General features: G+C 41.9%; 1 long non-coding RNA gene across 1 annotated transcript; it reads right to left on the bottom strand.

Moving 5' to 3' along the window:
• Positions 1-2454: 2454 nt before the first annotated feature.
• On the bottom strand, positions 2455-16519 carry LOC119274473. Its single transcript, XR_005135157.1, has 7 exons — positions 15704-16519; positions 15566-15607; positions 14892-15083; positions 14733-14803; positions 13379-13442; positions 4065-4263; positions 2455-3288 (listed from the first exon to the last, which is right to left on the bottom strand). It is a non-coding gene; the product is annotated as an uncharacterized LOC119274473 (long non-coding RNA).
• Positions 16520-16546: the final 27 nt, after the last annotated feature.

Genomic DNA, 16546 nt, shown 5'->3' with positions numbered 1-16546 from the left:
CACAACAGGGCCTAATGATATCATTCCTTGATGAAGCCAACATATAACAGTTTTTATTGTATTCGTAGCTTTTACTTAATTTATTGTTAAATTCACTGGCTTTCATAAATTTGATGTTTTTTTATTTCCGTTCCTTTTTATTAATTTTATTTCTCAACCAAGTCTCATTTTCCGCCGAGAAGCCAATTTTTGTGTTCAGTTCATTCAAATATTTGGTTCTAGTTTTTACGCACCACAGTCAAATTTTTCTTTGATTATGGACAAAAATAGTTCACTATATTTGAAATTTGAGTTTATTATATTCAAATATTTGGTTCACACTAGTTCTAGTTCATAGTTATAAATGTTTTGTACACAGCGGGCTCGAAATATTAGGTTTCTACAACAAAAATAACATTTTTATAGCGATAAGAAAATAGCTAAATCACTATATTCACAATTGTTTTTATTATAGATAATTGTATTCATTACAATAAGATTAATAATTTCCTTTGAGGACCATATAGAATATCAGGCAAATAAAAAACAACCTAGAAAACAAAAAAGGGAAATAGAAAAAATAGAAAAAAAATGAAAATCAGAAGCAAACTAAGAAAATCTACTAACCAAACGAACACAAGAAAAAGTTAAATAAATACCGGGTTAAAACTGGGGGGGGGGGGGGGTAGAACAAAGGAATATAGCATCTAACAGGTATAGACTCTCGAGCAACACAATCTAAGCCCTCCGACTATTTTCCCTAGACCCGCAGAATATACTCTCATGCTTTACCATGTATCTGCCTCTGCGTTTCGTCCAGATAATCCACACTTCAACAGTTCCCCCAAACTTGAGCTTGCTTTGCTTTGCTGGAAACAAAGAGATCCATTCTACAAATAAATCCTCCGTCCCAGTGGGCCTCTGGAGATTCAAAGACACACAAACAACTTGCCAGATGAATCTAGCCGAAGTGTAGTGAAATAACAGGTGATCCAGACTTTCTTTCTTAGAGCAAAAATGGAAGTGCTCACTTCTAGTTCATCCTCTGCTTATCAAATTATCCTTATTACGATATTATTCTTCAAAAGCAACCATACGAAAATTTTTATCGTTAAAGGCACTTTGGTTTTCCACATACTTTTATAATGCTCCACAACCACAACTCTGAGTTGCAAATATAAGGATCTCACAAGAAATTTGCCTCCATTCTTCCCCTTGTCTCTGCCATTACTTCTCTCAAGACTTCATTTTGCAACTGCTGCCATTGATCTTCAGCTCATCCCCAAAGAGTTCTTCTATATTTCAATCTGTCCAAACCAGCATCCAAATTTCTTTAACCAAACTTTTGTTTTGAAAAGGTAAGGTTGTATAGTCCAGGGAATTGACCAGCCAGGGTACCTCCACCTAGCCATTCATCTTCCCAGAACAAAGTACCTTCTCCAATCTCTCTCACCACATATCTCTAAAATATAGAGTAGTTCAGAAACCACTTATAGAATTATCATATTAGTGCGGTAACCGACCAAACTACTAGTTGCGTATGGTCCAGTAGGACACACCACAAAAACTGCTTACTAGTTGTGGTCACACCACCAGTAAGGGATGCCCAACAGCTAGCCAGGCAAAAATTACTAGTGGCGTGGCGTGCGCCCATATGCGCACCCACTAACAACTAGACCATGTGGCATGTGCATATACCAGTGGCGCCCTCATATATGCGCACAGCAGCAATAATCTATGCATCATTATATGTCCAAATTAAGCTATTTTTTTAAATTTGTAAAATAAATAGATGTATCCAATATAATAAAGTTTATCTTTTGTTGAACATATTAATATTATGTAAAAAAGTAAAAGAACAATATATGCAAAAAAAGGTAAATCTGAATTTATTCTTCATCGGTTTGCCTTGAAATTTTCTACACTCAACATACACCATTATCGCTTCCATATAGAATTTTCATAATTTTCCAAATTCATTTGATGTATTTAAGTCATTAAGTGCAGGAGTATGTGGATATGGTTGGGTTGCAATCTTAAACTGCAGGAGCTTTTGCACATGTCATAGATCTTATTGCGTTTATAAATGTTCTGGACCTAGCAACGAGCGGGCATCGTCCAACTAGCATTAATACACCCCTCGCAAAAAAGAAAGTATTAATACACGTTAATTTGCGTCAAAATAATAATAATAAGAATTTCCGAAAGAAGAGCCGTTATTCACGTGGGAATATGGATCGGAGCACAGCAGTGGCAGGCAAGCCATCCCCCTTTCAACACGGGGAACGAATCTTAGACAGCAACCGTACCTTGCTAGTGGAAATGGCTGTCCCCTCTCGCACCCTTTAAAACCACTAGATGACCCGTTGCGCCAATGGCGCAAGGGGCGAGAGCAAGGCAAGTATTAAAAGAGTTCTATTTAGAGACAGATTGGAACACATGGATTATTCATGATACATAGTGTTCTAAGAAGCTTACGATGGAATATTTACAATGCTATTAAGAAGGAAGGTAGATAGGCAGATGGAATATTTACAATGCTATTAGGAAGGAAGGTAGATAGGCAGAGATACATCTCCAGTGTGATTGGTGGATGTTTCATCGGCATGCATATCTAGTGTGATTGGTGGATGTTTCATCGGCGTTCAGGCAATTGTTCATAGTGGTTGCGATTGAATGTTTTCATTGTTCATAGCAGAAATTCCTTCAACATCATCATCCTGGCTCCAATAGTACTTGTTTGTCTATTGGAGATCATAATCTGATTGTGTGGCTGTATCACTGAGACGATCAACAACATATCTTACTTGCGACAAAATATGATTCAGATCATTGTCTTTGGATGTTGATCCGGCTGTGAAGTTGCTATCTATTATATAGTAAAGTTCCTTCACTGGCATGTGATCTCCACCGAGGCTATGGCACCAGCTGTTGCTAAAATAGTATATTAGGTTGTGTTTTCCTTTCTGCTGATGCTCAAGAGGTTCACACTTTTGCTGGAGCAGCTGCATGTTGTCGTAGTTTATGTCCTGTAGCACTTTACTATGGATGCTTTTCATGTACTTGAGAGCTTCGTTTGCTAGTTGGTCTTCAACATCTTATAGTTTGTTGGCTACATGGATTGATATTGACTATCCTGGAAGATTTGTTATCCAGTTGATACTTGGAGGGATAGAAGTGAATAGTTGTATGAAGACCAATTGCTCTTGCCTTCTGTGTTGAGTACACTGCATTTGGGAGACCTAGCTGCTGCATCATAGCATCGAAAAGCACTTTTGTTGGGATTCTGATTTTTTCCATCACGGTAGGCTGATGACAAAGAAGACAGTATTAGCAATCGTATATGCATCACGTGAGAAGATAATAAAATGATTTAGAACGACAGGAGTCTGGTTTTGTTGTTAAGTGATGTTGTTCATTACTAAGAATTGTTTTTGTCTTTCATGGAGCAGCATTAACACAATCAAATTATGGAAGTGGACATGAAGGTAACCATCTTTCTGCCTGATTTTGATGATACATGTGGCAGTCAAAGTTGAATGAAATCGTTTAGATGATGCAAATAGTACATTGACCTTTCTTTGTCTAAGAAGCCAAATTTTGTGTTATCTTGACTGACGTAGGGCCTGACACGCGCCGAGGCGCCAGATCTTGCCATCGTGTGGTGTTTGTCCACCAGCGAGAAACAGTACTGCTGCAGGTTTGTGTTCAACTCTATTAGGAAGATGAGCTCTAATTTCTCTCTTGGATCCCTCATTTGATTCTGTGCTCATGTGTATGGGTCTATCGACCACGCCTATCATCTGTGGTTCTAAAGTTTGACCCAGTAAGGTCATACGAGAGGTGGAGCAAGTGGATCAACAGTGTTTGTCCTGTTTGTCCCAGTAACCTTGACCGGCCCTGTAAACGGTGGTTGGATTTATTTTTGCTTCAAGCCTATTTGTCGTCGTATCTGTGCATTAAAAAGAAATAAAAAGAAACTTTTTCGTCGATATTTAGGTGCTGACCAAATATGGTTTAGAAAGAGAAATAAGTAGCAAAAAATATAGTAGTAAGTAATACTTTTTCTCTTTGTGCAGACTTACCTTTTTGAAAATGATCCTACGGTTGCTAGTATGTGAAACTGTCTGTTTCTTTCTGTCTTTGGATCTGCCAGCACTAACACAGATATTGTCAGATTCTGAACCCGCATCATCTCTTCTTCTTTGGTAGTCCCTTGCTACAAGAAAACAACAAGGCTGTTGCAGTGGGCAACCTACGGCCATTTGTAATCCCACGTGCAAGCTGTAGACACAAGAATAATCGGAGAGATTAATAAATAAACATGCTGAATTTAGCAGAAAATGTATAAGTACTTTTGTTTCTGCAACTGGCTTATTGTTCTTGTGAAGTTCTTCACTGTGTTTATCTAAACAGGCAGTTTTGATGGGGCATGAAAACATTGTAGATCCAATTAGATATCCACGGGATTTTGTACGCTATGACATTTCAAGAAACCATCAATATAACTCTACATAAAGACATATTTGATCACCATTAATTTTTGTTGGGGAACGTAGCAGAAATTCAAAATTTTCCTACGTGTTACCAAGATCTATCTATGGAGAGACCAGCAACGAGGGGAAGGAGAGTGCATCTACATACCCTTGTAGATCGCTAAGCGGAAGCGTTCAAGAGAACGGGGTTGAAGGAGTCGTACTCGTCGTGATCCAAATCACCGGAGATCCTAGTGCCGAATGGACGGCACCTCCGCGTTCAACACACGTACAGCCCGGTGACGTCTCCCATGCCTTGATCCAGCAAGGAGAGAGGGAGAGGTTGAGGAAGACTCCATCCAACAGCAGCACAACGGCGTGGTGGTGGTGGAGGAGCGTGGCAATCCAGCAGGGCTTCGCCAAGCACCACGGGAGAGGAGGACGACTTGGGAGAGGGGGAGGGCTGCGCCAGAACTTCGTCTGAAGCTCCCATGCGTCTCCCCACTATATATAGGGGTGGAGGGGCTGGTTTCTTTCCCTCCAAGTCCATTGGGGCGTTGGCCAAGGTGGGAGGAAAGAAATCCCATCATTTCCTTCCCCACCGATTGTTATCCCCCCTTTTTAGGGATCTTGATCTTATCCCTTCGGGATATGATCTTATTCCTTCTAAGGGGGGATCTTGGTGCGCCTTGACCAGGGGTGTGGGGCCTTGACCCCACTACCCACGTTCATGTGGGTCCCCCCATGCAGGTGGGCCCCACTCCGGAACCTTCTAGAACCTTCCCGGTACAATACCGAAAAATCCCGAACATTTTTCGGTGGCCAAAATAGGACTTCCCATATATAAATCTTTACCTCCGGACCATTCCGGAACTCCTCATGACGTCCGGGATCTCATCCGGGACTCCGAACAACATTCGGTAACCACATACAAACTTCCTTTATAACCCTAGCGTCATCGAACCTTAAGTGTGTAGACCCTACGGGTTCGGGAGACATGTAGACATGACCGAGACGTTCTCCGGTCAATAACCAACAGCGGGATCTGGATACCCATGATGGCTCCCACATGTTCCACGATGATCTCATCGGATGAACCATGATGTCAAGGACTTAATCAATCCCGTATTCAATTCCCTTTGTCTATCGGTATGTTACTTGCCCGAGATTCGATCGTCGGTATCCAATACCTTGTTCAATCTCGTTACCGGCAAGTCACTTTACTCGTTCCGTAACACATCATCCCGTGATCAACTCCTTGGTCACATTGCGCATATGATGATGTCCTACCGAGTGGGCCCAGAGATACCTCTCCGTTTACACGGAGTGACAAATCCCAGTCTCGATCCGCATAAAACAATAGATACTTTCGGAGATACCTGTAGTGCACCTTTATAGTCACCCAGTTACGTTGTGACGTTTGATACACCCAAAGCACTCCTACGGTATCCAGGAGTTACACGCTCTCATGGTCAAAGGAAGAGGTACTTGACATTGGCAAAGCTCTAGCAAACGAACTACACGATCTTTGTGCTATGCTCAGGATTGGGTCTTGTCCATCACATCATTCTCCTAATGATGTGATCCCGTTATCAACGACATCCAATGTCCATAGCCAGGAAACCATGACTATCTGTTGATCACAACGAGCTAGTCAACTAGAGGCTCACTAGGGACATATTGTGGTCTATGTATTCACACGTGTATTACGATTTCTGGATAATACAGTTATAGCATGAATAAAAGACAATTATCATGAACAAGGAAATATAATAATAACACTTTTATTATTGCCTCTAGGGCATATTTCCAACAGTCTCCCACTTGCACTAGAGTCAATAATCTAGTTCACATCGCCATGTGATTAACACTCACAGGTCACATCGCCATGTGACTAATACCCAAGAGTTTACTAGAGTCACTAGTCTAGTTCACATCACTATGTGATTAACACTCAATGAGTTTTATGTTTGATCATGTTGCTTGTGAGAGAGGTTTTAGTCAACGGGTCTGAACCTTTCAGATCCGTGTGTGCTTTACAAATCTCTATGTCATCTCCTAGATGCAGCTACCACGCTCTATTTGGAGCTATTCCAAATAACTGTTCTACTTGGAGCTATTCTAAATTGTTGCTCCATTATATGTATCCGGTCTCTCTACTCAGAGCTATCCGGATAGGTGTTTAGCTTGTATCGACGTAACCCTTTACGACGAAGTCTTTTACCACCTCCATAACCGAGAAAAATTCCTTAGTCCGCTAGTTACTAAGGATAACTTTGACCGCTGTCCTATGATCCATTTTTGGATCACTCTTGTACCCCTTGACTGACTCATGGCAAGGCACACTTCAGGTGCGGTACACAGCATAGCATACTGTAGAGCCTATGTCTTAAGCATAGGGGATGACCTTCGTCCTTTCTCTCTATTCTGCCGAGGTCGAGCTTTAAGTCTTAACTTCGTACCTTACAACTCAGGCAAGAACTCCTTCTTTGACTGGTCCATCTTGAACACCTTCAAGATCATGTCAAGGTATGTGCTCATTTGAAAGTATTATTAAGCATTTTGATCTATCCTTATAGATCTTGATGCTCAATGTTCAAATAGCTTAATCCAGGCTTTCCATTGAAAAACACTTTCAAAATAACCCTATATGCTTTCCAGAAATTCTACGTCATTTCTGATCAACAATATGTCAACAACATATACTCATCAGAAATTCTATAGTGCTCCCACTCACTTCTTTGGAAATACAAGTTTCTCATAAACTTTGTACAAACCCAAAATCTTTGATCATCTCATCAAAGTGTACATTCCAACTCCGAGATGCTTACTCCAGTCCTTAGAAGGATCGCTGGAGCTAGCATACCTTTTAGCATCCTTAGGATTGACAAAACTTTTCTGATTGTATCACATACAACCTTTCCTTACAAAAACTGGTAAGGAAACTTGTCTTGACATCCATCTGCCAGATTTCATAAATGCAGCCAATGCTAACATGATTCCGACGGACTTTAAGCATCGCTACTGATGAGAAAATCTCATCGTAGTCAACTCCTTGAACTTGTGAAAAATTCTTCGCCACAAGTCGAGCTTCATGGACGGTGACATTACCATCCACGTCCGTCTTCTTCTTAAAGATCCATTTATCTCAATGGCTTGCCGATCATCGGGCAAGTCCATCAAAGTCCATGCTTTGTTCTGATACATGGATCCTATCTCGGACTTTATGGCTTCTAACCATTTGTCGGAATTTGGGCCCACCATCGCTTCTCCATAGCTCGTAGGTTCATTATTGTCTAGCAACATGACCTTCAAGACAGGATTACTGTACCACTCTGAAGTAGTACGTATCCATGTCACCCTACAAGGTACGGTAGTGACTTGATCCGAAACTTCATGATCACTATCATAAGCTTCTACTTCAATTGGTGTAGGTGCCACAGGAACAACTTCATGTGCCCTGCTACACACTTGTTGAAGTGATGGTTCAATAACCTCATCAAGTCTCCACCATCCTCCCACTCAACTCTTTCGAGAGAAATCTTTCCTCGAGAAAGGACCCGATTCAAGAAATAATCCATATTGCTTTCGGATCTGAATTAGGAGGTATACCCAACTATTTTGGGTGTCCTATGAAGATGCATTTTATCCGCTTTGGGTTCGAGCTTATCAATCCTGAAACTTTTTCACATAAGCATCGCAACCCCAAACCTTTAAGAAACGACAACTTAGGTTTCTCTAAACCATAGTTCATACGGTGTCATCTCAACGGAATTACGTGGTGCCCTATTTAAAGTGAATGTGGTTGTCTCTAATGCCTAACCCATGAATGCCAGTGGTAATTCGATAAGAGACATCATGGTACCCACCATATCCAATAGGGTGCAACTATGATGTTCGGACACACCATCACACTATGGTGTTCCAGGCGGTATTTATTGCGAAACAATTTCCACAATGTCTTAATTGTGTGCCAAAACTCGTAACTCAGATATTCATCTCTATGATCATATCATAGACATTTTATCTTCCTGTCACAATGATCTTCTACTTCACTCTGAAATTACTTGAACCATTCAATAATTCAGACTTGTGTTTCATCAAGTAAATATTCTCAACAACTACTCGAATCATCTGTGAAGTAAGAACATAACGATATCCACTACATGCCTCAACACTTATTGGATTGCATACATCAAAATGTATTTCTTCCCACAAGTTGCTTTCTAGTTCCATTTTACTGAAATCGAGGATTTCAGTCATCTTGCCCATGTGGTATGATTTGCATGTCTCAAGTGATTCAAGATCAAGTGAGTTCAAACGGTCCATTCGCATGGAGTTTCTTCATGCATATACACCAATAGACATGGTTCGCATGTCTCAAACTTTTCAAAAACATGTGAGTCCAAAGATCCATCAACATGGAGCTTCTTCATGCGTTTTACACCAATATGACTTACATGGCAGTGCCACAAGTAAGTGGTACTATCATTACTATCTTATATCTTTTGGAATGAAAATGTGTATCACTACGATCAAGATTCAATAAACCATTCAGGTTCAATACTAATCTTGATGGTAGAGGGAGCGTGCGATGTTTAATCACATCAAACTTGGAAACACTTCCAACATATATCGTCAGCTCACCTTTAGCTAGTCTCCGTTTATTCCGTAGCCTTTTATTTCGAGTTACTAACACTTACCAACCGAACCGGTATCTTAATACCCTGGTGCTACTAGGAGTACTAGTAAAGTACACATTAACATAATGTATATCCAATATACTTATATCGACTTTGCCAGCCTTCTCATCTACCAAGTATCTAGGGTAATTCTGCTCCAGTGGTTGTTCCCCTTATTACAGAAGCACTTAGTCTCGGGTTTGGGTTCAACCTTGGGTTTCTTCACTAGAGCAGCAGCTGAATTGCCGTTTCATGAAGTATCCCTTCTTGCCGTTGCCCTTCTTGAAACTAGTGGTTTCACCAACCATCAACAATTGATGCTCCTTCTTGATTTCTACTTTCGTGGCGTCAAACATCGCGAATATCTCAAGGATCATCATATATGTCCCTGATATATCGTAGTTCATCACGAAGCTCTAGCAGCTTGGTGGTAATGACTTCGGAGAACCATCACTATTTCATCTGGAAGATCAACTCCCACTCGATTCAAGCGATTGTTGTACTCAGACAATCTGAGCACAAGCACAACAATTGAGCTTTTCTCCTTAGTCTGCAGGCTAAGAAAAATCGTCGGAGGTCTTATACCTCTTGACGTGGGCACGAGCCTGAAATCCCAATTTCAGCCCTCGAAACATCTCATATGTTCCGCGATGTTTCGAAAACGTCTTTGGTGCCTCAACTCTAAACCGTTTAACTGAACTATCACGTAGTTATCAAAACGTGTATGTCCGATGTTTACAACATTCACAGACGAGGTTTGGGGTTCAGCACACTGAGCGGTGCATTAAGGACATAAGCTTTCTACTGTCCGCATAATCGCTACTGTCAACTTTCAACTATATTTTCTCTAGGAACATAACTAAACAGTAGAACTAAAGCGCGAGCTATGACATAATTTGCAAAGAGTCTTTTGACTATGTTCAAGATAATTAAGTTCATCTTATGAACTCCCACTTAGATAGACATCCCTCTGGTCATCTAAGTGATTACATGATCCGAGTCAACTAGGCCGTGTCCGATCATCACGTGAGACGGACTAGCCAACGTCGGTGAACATCTTCATGTTGATCGTATCTACTATACGACTCATGCTCGACCTTTCGGTCTCCGTGTTCCGAGGCCATGTCTATACATGCTAGGCTCGTCAAGTTAACCCTAAGTGTTTTCGTGTGTGTAAATCTGTCTTACACCCGTTGTATGTGAACGTAAGAATCCATCACACCCGATCATCACGTGGTGCTTAGAAGCGACGAACTGTAGCAACGGTGCACAGTTAGGGGAGAACACTTCTTGAAATTTGTGTAAGGGATCATCTTATTTACTACCGTCGTCCTAAGTAAACAAGATGCATAAACATGATAAACATCACATGCAATCAAATAGAGTAGTGACATGATATGGCCAATATCATATAGCTCCTTTGATCTTCATCTTCGGGGCTCCATGATCATCTTGTCACCGGCATGACACCATGATCTCCATCATCATGATCTCCATCATCGTGTCTTCATGAAGTTGTCACGCCAACGACTACTTCTACTTCTATGACTAACGCGTTTAGCAATAAAGTAAAGTAGTTTACATGGCGTTCTTCAATGACACGCAGGTCATACAATAAATAAAGACAACTCCTATGGCTCCTGCCTGTTGTCATACTCATCGACATGCAAGTCGTGAATCCTATTACAAGAACATGATCAATCTCATACATCACATATATCATTCATCACATCCTTTTGGCCATATCACATCACATAGCATACCCTGCAAAAACAAGTTAGACGTCCTCTAATTGTTGTTTGCATGTTTTACGTGGCTGCTATGGGTTTCTAGCAAGAACGTTTCTTACCTACGCAAAACCACAACGTGATATGCCAATTGCTATTTACCCTTCATAAGGACCCTTTTCATCGAATCCGTTCCGACTAAAGTGGGAGAGACTGGCACCCGCTAGCCACCTTATGCACCAAGTGCATGTCAATCGGTGGAACCTGTCTCACGTAAGAGTACGTGTAAGGTCGGTCCGGGCCGCTTCATCCCACAATACCGTCGAAACAAGATTGGACTAGTAACGGTAAGCATATTGAACAACATCAACGCCCACAACTACTTTGTGTTCTACTCGTGCAAAGAATCTACGCAATAGACCTAACTCATGATGCCACTGTTGGGGAATGTAGCAGAAATTCAAAATTTTCCTACGTGTCACCAAGATCTATCTATGGAGAGACCAGCAACGAGTAGAAAGAGAGTGCATCTACATACCCTTGTAGATCGCTAAGCGGAAGCGTTCAAGAGAACGGGGTTGAAGGAGTCGTACTCGTCGTGATCCAAATCACCGGAGATCCTAGTGCCGAACGGACGGCACCTCCGCGTTCAACACACGTACAGCCCGGTGACGTCTCCCATGCCTTGATCCAGCAAGGAGAGAGGGAGAGGTTGAGGAAGACTCCATCCAATAGCAGCACAACGGCGTGGTGGTGGTGGAGGAGCGTGGCAATCCAGCAAGGTTTCGCCAAGCACCACGGGAGAGGAGGACGACTTGGGAGAGGGGGAGGGCTGCGCCAGAACTTCGTTTGAAGCTCCCATGCGTCTCCCCACTATATATAGGGGTGGAGGGGCTGGTTTCTTTCCCTCCAAGTCCATTGGGGCGTTGGCCAAGGTGGGAGGAAAGAAATCCCATCATTTCCTTCCCCACCGATTGTTATCCCCCCTTTTTAGGGATCTTGATCTTATCCCTTCGGGATATGATCTTATTCCTTCTAAGGGGGGATCTTGGTGCGCCTTGACCAGGGGTGTGGGGCCTTGCCCCCACTACCCACGTTCATGTGGGTCCCCCCATGCAGGTGGGCCCCACTCCGGAACCTTCAAGAACCTTCCCGGTACAATACCGAAAAATCCCGAACATTTTCCGGTGGCCAAAATAGGACTTCCCATATATAAATCTTTACCTCCGGACCATTCCGGAACTCCTCATGACGTCCGGGATCTCATCCGGGACTCCGAACAACATTCGGTAACCACATACAAACTTCCTTTATAACCCTAGCGTCATTGAACCTTAAGTGTGTAGACCCTACGGGTTCGGGAGACATGTAGACATGACCGAGACGTTCTCCGGTCAATAATCAACAGCGGGATCTGGATACCCATGATGGCTCCCACATGTTCCACGATGATCTCATCGGATGAACCACGATGTCAAGGACTTAATCAATCCCGTATTCAATTCCCTTTGTCTATCGGTATGTTACTTGCCCGAGATTCGATCGTCGGTATCCAATACCTTGTTCAATCTCGTTACCGGCAAGTCACTTTACTCGTTCCGTAACACATCATCCCGTGATCAACTCCTTGGTCACATTGCGCATATGATGATGTCCTACCGAGTGGGCCCAGAGATACCTCTCCGTTTACACGGAGTGACAAATCCCAGTCTCGATCCGCATAAAACAATAGATACTTTCGGAGATACCTGTAGTGCACATTTATAGTCACCCAGTTACGTTGTGACGTTTGATACACCCAAAGCACTCCTACGGTATCCAGGAGTTACACGCTCTCATGGTCAAAGGAAGAGATACTTGACATTGGCAAAGCTCTAGCAAACGAACTACACGATCTTTGTGCTATGCTCAGGATTGGGTCTTGTCCATCACATCATTCTCCTAATGATGTGATCCCGTTATCAACGACATCCAATGTCCATAGCCAGGAAACCATGACTATCTGTTGATCACAACGAGCTAGTCAACTAGAGGCTCACTAGAGACATATTGTGGTCTATGTATTCACACGTGTATTATGATTTCCGGATAATACAGTTATAGCATGAATAAAAGACAATTATCATGAACAAGGAAATATAATAATAACACTTTTATTATTGCCTCTAGGGTATATTTCCAACAATTTTCTCACTTCTTAGGACAAAATATCACAAGAGAGGTGATTATCTAACCTTTTCATTAAGAAGAAAATAGAATTAACAGGAGACAAAGAGTATATAGAGTAGTATGGACCTGAGCGACATTAGAGGCACCAGAGGACCTCTAATTCCTAACCATGCATTCCAAATAACTATATAAATGATACCCTGGCTTTTTACACTTTGTCGAGCAAGACTTGGCTTTTTACACTTTGTCGATCAGATTAAGTCTATAACAAAGCAAACAATTGATACATGAGGTCAGTGTTACTTGCGGAGATGTAAATGGAAGGTAAGCAGAACTTAACATGTACCTGTTCTGAACTGTATGGCCGCTGCTTATAGTTTTTTCAAAGGGGTTGAGGACCGGACCTTCTCCTGTATAAGGCAAAGATCAAGCAATCAACAACCCATAAAAAATTTGTAGCCTGCCACAATCACATGGTCAGCAACTGAATAAACCATAAATTACCATCTAGACCCTTAGCTTTTGCAACACAGATTTATTATGTAAGAAATATAGATATGAAAATGATCTAAAAATATAGACTTGAACAAAATTTAACAAAGAACTCACTTTAGAGTATCTAGTAATTACTAATGGAGTATATTAAAATGATAAAGAGATATAATCAATTAATCTCTGGTAGATGAGAAGCTGGAGTACATACCAACCTAAGTAAAGCAAACCTTGAAATCCAAATGTCGTAATAAAGCTAGTGATTCATAACAGAAAGTAGAAATGGGCATATAGCATGCTCCTAGACGTCCCATAATGATTTTAGCACCCTTGTGCACATCTAAAATTTTAATGCATAGTGGCTTTGGCTAATTGAATTGCACCTAGCTGCATTTGTTAAGCAACTTGACACAGACCTATGTCACCAAACTGCAACAGGAGTCTACCGCAAGTTGAAGTTGCTGAAGAATAAACTCCGAATCCACTGCTAATTCAGGAGTGAATTATCCATTCAAATTGTAGAAGTGTGTTGTGTTGGTTAGAAAAATCCAGTGGCATAAGGCATGCTTAATTTAACACAGCAAAAAAATGTGACACATTTAATTCAATCACAAACTTGAGCAAAACATCCAGAATCATGTATAACGATAGGGTAAAAATTAGTAGATTGAGAACCCTATGCACGAGATTATCCATTCAACTAATGGCAAAATCTAAAAACAAAATGTGCACATCCTACTGAGCATTTCATCAAACAACAACTGTGAATCCCCTAAATGGGCAACTTACTTATTGTTACATATTTTATAAAATTTATTGTTACACCAAAATTCCCTTTATCAAACTGGCCGGATCCCCTTCCTTGGACCCCGCGCAAGCAGGAGGTATATGCAATGGGATGCCCTTTATCAAACTGGCCACCTGCAACCTTCAAATTTTGGCATATGCAATGTTCTAGATAGTAGTAGCTTTCAATACACACTGAACATGACACCCTTCTGTTATTTAATTTTTCTTTTATTATTTGAATTGCTACTTGATTCCTTTGCATCCTTTATACAGTACTAATGAAACACATGTTAGCTTGATCCAGCTCCGATAAGAATAAGGTACTGGACTTCACAGATGATTGGAGCTTGAAGCTAAATGTGTGAAAAAGAAGGTCCAGGACACATGAAACTGAACACGACGCAAGGGAATGGCCATACCTCTGTTTCACAAGGATCCATATCTCTAAGCTCAACAAAACTCTTTTGTGGCGGCTCAGCTCTATTGTGACCTGCAAAAATGTTCTCAGTACTTGTTGTATATATCCATAAGCAGCAAAATCCACAGGCACTCCACGTAAAAAAATCATTGCAAGACACCTCTTTTTGTATGAAATGCACATGGGCAAAGATATCACATATTATGCACATTTTCAAACATCCATCCCCATGCTTCCATGACGAAATCAGACGGTGGAAATGGAATAAAGCTAGGCTTTCATGGGACAAGAATAGATCGGCTTCAGTTCCAGTTTGAACTATCCTATGAACACCTTTTTATCTATGTTGCATCTGCAAGAAAATATATGATAGTAAAGTCAAACGATAGATTGTCGTCATAGAAGAAAATAAGACTAATCTCAGAAACTCATATGTGCAATATAAAATACCAATCAATTAGATCTTTGACCTTGTTGAACAATTGTGCCTAGTCTTTTTTGCTGCATAGTAGTTAAAGAGACCTGATTATCATTGATCTGCACCTCTTACTCATCTACAATTTTGTTCAGTTTTTTTATTTATCATACATACTAAATTGTATCCAGTACATAGAAGCCACCAAAACCCAAAATTCAAAGGTAAAGAACTATTCATTTGAGCACAAAACTTCCGAAGTCTAGCCAATTATTTAGATATTCTTTCCTTAATGGATATAATAGATACTCAGTCAAAAAGTAACACCTGACCTGTAGCTAACTTCTTGGTCTAACCACCAAGCATTCAAAACTGTACATACATGCAATTTGGATAATAGAAGTTCAGAAAGCAGTTACCTGTTGGTCGGCTGTGGGCTTTAAGGTTGCGGGACGCTAGCACTGAAAAAAGTAACAGAGAATTATGATTGTTATTAACAAGAAAAATTCCTTGGCGTCAAAGAACAATTCTCTCTAATACAGAGGTTAGAATAGTACCTTGATAGAATAACAGAGAGCCGTAGTTTATAGGAAACGCTGCAGAAATCTCAAGTTTAAGGACAACATGATACTAAAAATTAGAAAACAAATCACTTGGCTGATTGTAGTAACGCATAATACGAGTTCCTGAACTGGTACATACAAGTAGCAGCCAAGATCTCAATGTCAGCAGTTACTGTAATAACAATGTAGCAATTCTTTTCACAAAACTTGTCACTGGCCAAATGCAACAGTAAAAGGTGCTGAGGAATGCAGCAAGACCCGACGGCCGAGCCGCCGAGGCGGGGGAGCGAGCGTGACGCACCAGCCGAAACCGTTGCCGGGAGAGAAGATGTCGCCGGCTTCTGCCGCTGGAGGTCGCTCCGCACCAGCACCCGGTAGTAGCCCCCATTCCCGTGCGGTGGCCACCGCGCCCCATGGGGCCCCACCACCAGCCGCACCTTGTCGGATCCCATCACAAAAACCACAGCACCCCTGCTCGCCCATGGCCGCGACCTGCACCCAATCCGAAACCACCCCGCGCAGCAACCTCTCTCTTTCTCCCTCGCCCCCTTCCTCTTCTCTCCCCCTCTCATATTCTCTGTCTCCTAGCCGCCGTCACCCTTTGGCTGCAGGTCGCCGGCCCCGCCGGGATGGACGCGGGAAAGGACTCCGCCTGACCACGAGCTCCCCCGTGCCGCCATCGACATCGAGGAAAGGAAAGGAGGAGGCAGGGTCGCGGGGGAGGAGGAGGCGGCGGCGGCATGGAGAAGAGGAGGAGGCAGAGAGAGATGAGATATTTACCTCGCAGCTGGCGTGGACCCCCTTTCCTCTCGATATTTCTCTCGCGGCGGCTGCCCG

This window comes from Triticum dicoccoides, chromosome 3B, assembly GCF_002162155.2.
Source record: "Triticum dicoccoides isolate Atlit2015 ecotype Zavitan chromosome 3B, WEW_v2.0, whole genome shotgun sequence".
NCBI lineage: Eukaryota > Viridiplantae > Streptophyta > Magnoliopsida > Poales > Poaceae > Triticum > Triticum dicoccoides.
The sequence above is the reverse complement of the archived record's forward strand: the minus strand, read 5'-3'. Positions and strand labels throughout refer to the sequence as shown.